The sequence below is a fragment of the Marmota marmota genome, unplaced genomic scaffold, assembly GCF_001458135.2.
Source record: "Marmota marmota marmota unplaced genomic scaffold, marMar, whole genome shotgun sequence".
Lineage (NCBI taxonomy): Eukaryota > Metazoa > Chordata > Mammalia > Rodentia > Sciuridae > Marmota > Marmota marmota.
In genome coordinates this window covers 60,056-66,778 of record NW_026005816.1, presented here as the reverse complement: position 1 = coordinate 66,778, position 6,723 = coordinate 60,056, and positions in this window count along the sequence as shown.

Genomic DNA, 6,723 nt, shown 5'->3' with positions numbered 1-6,723 from the left:
ACAAGAAAGGGATTTATACAATTTATACAGTGGTGGGTGACTGTAATACCAGCTACTTGGTAAGAAAAGTAAGAAGAATTGCAAGATAAAGTTCATCTTAAGGGCTGGGGCTGTAACTCAGTTGGTAGAGCACATGTCTAGCATGTGTAAGGCACTGGGTTTGATCCTCAGCACCACATAAAAATAAATAAATAAAATAAAGTTATTGTGTCTTTCTACAACTAAAAATATTTTTAAATGCTTAAGCATTATAGTGAGATACTTAAAATAAACTTTAGAAAGGACACAATTGTAGCTGAGTAGTATGGCAAACCTTTCTTTAATCATCCAAAATAAAATAATAATAATAATAATAATAATAATAAATACATGATATGGTTGTTTGTTTTCAAGTTATATAATGTTTCCATAACAAAACAGGTAAATATTAAAATGTAATTTATGATATGATACCATTAAACGGTACCAACTGAAGTAACAAATTAGGAAAAACTAATTGCCTCACATATGACAAAATGTATGCCTCACATATGAAAAAAGAGAGAAGGAAGCTAGGGCAAGAGAATCCCAAGTTTAAAGCTAGCCTTAGCAACTCAATTAGGCCATAAGCAAATTAGAGACATTGCCTTAAAATTTAAAAATAAATAAAATAAAAAGAGGAGGGGATGTTACACAATAGTTAAGCATCCCTGATTTTAAAACTTGGTACTGAAAAAGTTAATAATAATTAAAAATTTCAAAAACTGAGACTCCAAGGAAGAGAACATAAAAGCTATATATACATAGTTGAATATTCCTATAATACTAGCAGCTTGGGATACTCAGGAATAAGAATTGTGAGTTCAAATACAGTCTCAGAAATTTTGTGAGGACCTAAGCAATTAAGTGAGACTGTGTGTCGAATGAAAATATTTAAAGAGATCTAGGATATTTTTCAGTGGTTAAGTGCCTCAGGATTCAATTCCCAGAACCAAAAAAGAAAAGAAACAGATTTCAATATACAACTTTCAAAAGGAAACATAAGTGTTAAATAATCATAAGATATCTCAATAGCATTAGAAATTAAGAAATGACAAATAAAATAATAACTGTGAGACAAAATTAAATAGGATCAGTAAACACATGAAACAAATTTTCATGAACTAAAGAGGAAGTAAAAATTTTTATTTCTTTGAAGAAACTGAGTATTGAAAATACATGTTTATTCCCCAACAGAAGCATATGCTTATAAAAATTACTGCACATCTGAACCATGATAACATATAAAGATATGACAGTATTGGTCCAAACAGATAAAACCCAAAACATGAAGAAAAGGCAATGTACATACATTGAGAAAGATATAAGAATAGAGTGAGGAAAATGATTTCCAGAACCCATTTTTATCATAATATATCCAGTTTGACAAATATGTAAATCATCAAATAGTTTTATGTAGATGTCACATATATGTAATATTTTGCATGCATACATATTTAAAAATATGTAGAGTTTGAGAAAATAAATATGTACATATAAAAGACTCGATTATACTCACTATTGTGAACATGATAAAACTCATCATTACCAAGATGTAAAATTCCCCCTAAATCTCAAATATCACCTCATTAAAATGTTAGCATATTTTACTTTTATGGAAGAAGTGACCAGAGCAAAATTCTAAAATTTATCTGGAATGTTATATGTTATACATAAAATTAGCACTCAAATTCTGAATTAAAAGAACTTATTTTTCAATAATAAAAACCAAAGAATCATAATACAAAATCATATCCATAAATGAATGTATATGTCTGTAAAACTCAATGTTTCTTTAATAAAAATTAAAAGGCCAACATAAATCTAAACACCTTAAGAAACTCACCACATGTGAAAGGATGACATGGCCAAACCTAAAGGAAAATCAACTACAGGGCAGAATTTACTGGTATAGTTTTTGTGTACAATATGCAAGGCACTGGGTTCAAATTGCAGCCCAATAATAAAAGACATATTTTAAGTGAGGGCAATATTGGGAATATAAAAGAATAGGAGCTACTGACTCTCTCTCCATCCATGGATACATTGAATGCAAATATTATGTTTCAAGTTCCTCTTAGGCAAAGTAAAAAAATGAGTTGAAAGATTTATATAAATTGAACAGCTGGGAAAATACCTGCCACTTGATGATTTTAAAAAGCTAGGGTAAACTTGGGCCTCAGTTCAGCCTTAGGCATTGTACTATGTAATTGGAACAGAATTATCAACAGCCAGTGTCACCCTGAAAAGAGAAAGATTGGGACCATATATATAACACAATACCTCTAAATAGTTTTTGTGCTTACAGCTTAATTTTGCTTGTGCTGAAGAAGGATCTTGACATTTATAAGTGCTAAGAACACAGAAAAAGTGATAGTTATCTATGTCCATGCAAGGGCATCCATGTGCTTAAACCCTGAGATCAGGAGAGAGAAGTTAATAACAAAAGATTTGGTTTATGCATTTGTGGGTGTTCAACACACAAAGAACTGCAATCTCCAGCTTGCCCTTTCTTAAAATTCCATGACTGCCAATTTTTTCCAGGAGAAAAACGTTTTCTTCACTGACCATCTAATCTTTTAACATCTTCCACTCAATGGAAAAAAAACTATTTTCCTCATATATAACAAAACACTCTGAAAAAAAAGTATAAGGCTTAGGCAGGAGGACCACAAATAGAAAGACACTTCAAACCCTCAAAGTTCTGGGAGTAAAGCTTACTGATCATATGCAAATATCTACTAGATCAAAACTCTTGGTCTTCTATTGGTTTGTAAGCATGTCTATGGGCTGCTAAAATCCCAACCAGTAGTTCAGAGAAGAGGTTAGAAAGCACAGATATCTGTTAATTCCCAGAAAATATTTTCTACACACTTTCTCTGTGGCCACTTGACAGATTGGACTCTACAATCTTCTAACATGAATTTGATGCACTAGCCAAACAGTGGACACTTGTATACTGAACACCACTATTAGAGTAGCTTTTGCCACCAGGCATGGTTGCACATGCCTGTAATCCCAGCAGCTTGGGAAGTTGAGGCAGGAGGACCCCCAGTTCAAAGTCAGCCTCAAGAAAAGTGAGGCACTAAGCAACTCAGTGAGACCCTGCCTCTAAATAAAATACAAATTAGGGCTGGGAATGTGGTTCAGTGGTTTAGTGCTTCTGAGATCAATACCCAGTGCCTACACTAAAAAGGAGAACAATTTTGTCAATAATTTAATAATAAAAATGAGTCAAGAAACTATGGATATAGAAAAAAAGAAATCCTTGTACACTGTTGGTAAAAATGAAAGTTTAGAAAACTCATTTGTGAAAATCATGTAGACTCCTTGAACTATTTAAAACAGAGCTAACACATAATATGATTCCATTAATTCTGGGTAGAATTTCAAGAAGTTAGAATGAGGAAGTCAAAGAAATGACTGCATGCCCATTATCCCACAGCAGTATTTTCAGTAGTCAAAGAAAAAAAAAAGAATGATAGACTTAAGTGAAGGGTGTTCCAAGAGATTTCTTTCAGCTGCAGGGCATCCAATTACTCACCAGATAATTTTCACACCATATTTCACACAGCTTACTTTTGTCAGAAGAGGACACAGAGACACAAATGGGCTATACACTCCAAAACTATGTGGACATGATAGCTATGGATACATCATAAATCCCTGACCCAGGAGAAAGTATGAGAGTTACATGAGTGACAAGAGGACATATCATTTTGTAAAGTCCCCAAGAGGGAATCCCGACTCAAAGACAATCAAGTAAGGTATCTGTTTCTATGAAAGACAAAGAGAGGAAAAGAATAAGCATTTCATTACAAAGTGTCAGTGACACTTTTTTTTTTCTGTCATATTAAACACAAACTAGAGGATAAAAATCCCATAACACTGCCGCCTAGTGCTTGGGTTGTGGCTCAGAGTTAGAACACTCAACTAGCATGTGTTAGGAACTGGGTTTGATCCTCAGCACGACATAAAATGAAATAAAAATATTGTGTCCACTTATATCTAAAAAATATTAAAAAACAGTGTCAACAAGTGTTGGAAAAATAGTTACAAAATAATTTGTTCATCTGAAATATGTGAAACAGTTTATTATTTTGTGGATTAATAAATTTGGCATTGGGGATATGAACAGGAAAATGAAATTATAGGATTATATTTTGAAATCTTTAAAAAATAAAACTGAAGAAAAAGTCCAGCATTCTGAATTTGAGGTCCTTCTTCTCAGATATATAGAAAGCTCAGGAGGAAAAAGCAACTTAGTCACCTGTATACCAGCAACACATTTATGCAGAGAAAAGAAAAACAAATCTGAATTTGGAATACTCTCATGATAATATGGCAATAAGTAATACACAATCTGAGGAGATGCCAGGCTTCCAGAACAAAGCTGTCCATGTAGGCTTCAGGCCATGCCTGAAGACACCATGATTAGATAGGACAGAATGTCCAGGATTCAGCTGCTGATTTATTCCCCACTGGATTTGACAGAGAAGGCTTAATAATTATTTTCTCCATAGGAATGTTCATTTTTGTATATTCTGGAGACTATGCTGGGAAGTTCCCATCTACCAAAACCACTTTCAGCCATAGCAATTGCTGTTTCAAACTTCTTCCAAATGGTCTTCCTTTCCAGTATACAGATACAGTCTCAAAACTCTGCACAGTCACTATTTTCTGGCTATCAGTGTGCTTTGCACTCCCCCTATAGATTTTTCATCATTTGTGTGGCAGCAGAACCTGGGTTTTCTGGGCATTGAGGAGGATGCCTAGAAATGGATCCCAAAGAATTGAAAGCTTCAGAAATAAAAACTTGATAAGATAGTGTAAGCCATGCATTTCATATGTGTCATATGATGAATTGAAAAATTCTCACCCAAAAGTGTCTGATTGGAATGTCCCTGCCATCTGAGTCTGAATCCACTGAGCTGATTCAAAGTGACAACAGCTGGCATCAACTTCAGCAATCAATGAGGCCATCCATAATGAGTCAAGATAGGTACATTTACTTTACTTTTCTTATTAGGTGATTAGAATTGAGTACAGGCAAGGTTGCCCTTTCTGTGCTTATTCCTTTAAACTCCATAAATTACAGTTCAAACCTTAAGTTTCCACCTCTATAGTGTCATTCTAGGTACATACTCAATTATCTGCACCTTCTGTGGCATACATAATGTCATACTATATTGTACCCATTTGTTTTATAGAACCTTTCATATTATAATAATTTATAAGTATCTCTTTCTCACTAATTTATCAGAAATGCAAGACCATGTCAAATTCATATTTGTATCTTTTATGTTCAGCCTATTTTCTTGCTTATATGACATGCTTTTTGTGTGCATTGAATACATAAATTTACTTTTTTTTTTACAGATGTTGATGAATCTTTATTTTGTTCATTTATTTATATGTGATGCTGATAATTTAACCCAGTGACTCACATATGCTAGGTTACTTTTTAACATTGAAATAATAAAGAAATTTTGAAACTAATATTTTGGTTGATATCATATTGCCCTTCTAAAATACTCCCCTGCTATTTTTAAATTTCAAAATGTATTCTGAATACCTTTCATATCAGACTCTTGCTCTGCAAACTCTTGGGTGTCCCAGCCAATTCCGATTTTTCATTATCAGCCAGTTCATTTACCTCCTCTTTCTATGCTGTCTTCAGTATCCTTGGTCCCTCAACTGCTCTGCTAGAATATATTAAGTTCCCATTCCTCATGACATGATGCTTCCAAACCTATTCTAAATGGAGTTTACTATTTAGGATGCTAAACTAATGAAAATAAATTTTAATTCCTTCATAATTACCTTCATTACATAAACACATTCTTTGATAAATACACATTTTGAGTTAGTTGTTTTTTGAAACTTTAAAAGCCTGAAAAATTGTATTTTATAATCTCTAAAATGAAATTTGTTTTGACACAGTATTTCACTCCTGATTGTAAGCTTATTCTAAAACTTTATATCCCTTGATATAAATTACATCATTTTCAGTATTGATGTGTACATTCATATTCAAGGTCTTTGATGTCACGTAATTATTTTTTCCCATATATTTTTTAACTTTAGTTTTTTTTTTCCTTTTTATTATTAGTTGTTCAAAACATTACAAAGCTCTTGACATATCATATTTCATACATTTGATTCAAGCAGATTATGAACTCCCATTTTTACCCTGTATACATATTGCAGATTCACATTGGTTACACATCCACTTTTTTGCATACTGCCAGGAACTTTTCTTTGTTTGCTATCATATTTTTCCTGTAATGAAACTGGCTTATTTCATAGATCTCTTTCAAGTTTGGCATTACTTAATTTCATGTAATTCATATAAGTCACAATTATGAAAATTAAAATTTAAATATCTAGCAGAAATAATGTGGTATTCAAAATAAGAATTAAATTATTTAATTATAAAGAGTTTAAGGTTAAAGTACTTCATAATTTTCTATTTTGTGTTTAGTGATGAGCATGCAAGTATATTGTTATTTATTAAACTATTTTGTATATGCCTTTTAATAATGCATATCTCTAAATACATTTATCTAGAAACACCACCTAAATTTTGTACAAATGTTTAACAGCTTATGAAAAAAAATATTAAAATGCATAAAATACAATTTGATCATAAGAATATTAGAATAATGCACAACTCAAAATTATAGCCATTCTTGTATGAATAGG